The sequence below is a fragment of the Arachis ipaensis genome, chromosome B3, assembly GCF_059453495.1.
Source record: "Arachis ipaensis isolate K30076 ecotype BB chromosome B3, ASM5945349v1, whole genome shotgun sequence".
Lineage (NCBI taxonomy): Eukaryota > Viridiplantae > Streptophyta > Magnoliopsida > Fabales > Fabaceae > Arachis > Arachis ipaensis.
This window is the reverse complement of record NC_142438.1, coordinates 77,430,001-77,431,154: the sequence shown is the minus strand read 5'-3', so window position 1 is coordinate 77,431,154 and position 1,154 is coordinate 77,430,001.

Genomic DNA, 1,154 nt, shown 5'->3' with positions numbered 1-1,154 from the left:
ACACATAAAGGCGAGCCGTAATGGCCTCATCTTCGGCAGGCTCCTCCGGTTTTTTTTTTTCGGTTATTTCTCTGAGTTTTTTTTTTTTTTTTTACGTTGTGCTGACCTTCGTTCTTTAAATGACGCTATCCCGAGAAGGACACATAAAGGCGAGCCGTAATGGCCTCATCTTCGGCAGGCTCCTCCGATTTTTTTTTCGGTTACTTCTCTGAGTTTTTTTTTTTTTTTTTTTTTTTTTTTTTTTTATTTACGTTGTGCTGACCTTCGTTCTTTAAATGACGCTATCCCGAGAAGGACACATAAAGGCGAGCTGTAATGGCCTCATCTTCGGCAGGCTCCTTCGGTTTTTTTTTTCGGTTTTTTCTCAAGAGTTTTTTTTTTTTTTTTTTTTTTTTTTTTTTTTTTTTTTTTTTACGTTGTGCTGACCTTCGTTCTTTAAATGACGCTATCCCGAGAAGGACACATAAAGGCGAGCCGTAATGGCCTCATCTTCGGCAGGCTCCTCCGGTTTTTTTTTTCGGTTATTTCTCTGAGTTTTTTTTTTTTTTTTTTACGTTGTGCTGACCTTCGTTCTTTAAATGACGCTATCCCGAGAAGGACACATAAAGGCGAGCCGTAATGGCCTCATCTTCGGCAGGCTCCTCCGATTTTTTTTTCGGTTATTTCTCTGAGTTTTTTTTTTTTTTTTTTTTTATTTTTTTATTTACGTTGTGCTGACCTTCGTTCTTTAAATGACGCTATCCCGAGAAGGACACATAAAGGCGAGCCGTAATGTCCTCATCTTCGGCAGGCTCCTCCGGTTTTTTTTTTTTCGGTTATTTCTCTGAGTTTTTTTTTTTTTTTTTTTACGTTGTGCTGACCTTCGTTCTTTAAATGACGCTATCCCGAGAAGGACACATAAAGGCGAGCCGTAATGGCCTCATCTTCGGCAGGCTCCTCCGATTTTTTTTCCGGTTATTTCTCTGAGTTTTTTTTTTTTTTTTTTTTTTTTTTTTTTTTTTATTTACATTGTGCTGACCTTCGTTCTTTAAATGACGCTATCCCGAGAAGGACACATAAAGGCGAGCTGTAATGGCCTCATCTTCGGCAGGCTCCTTCGGTTTTTTTTTTCGGTTTTTTCTCAAGAGTTTTTTTTTTTTTTTTTTTTTTTTTAC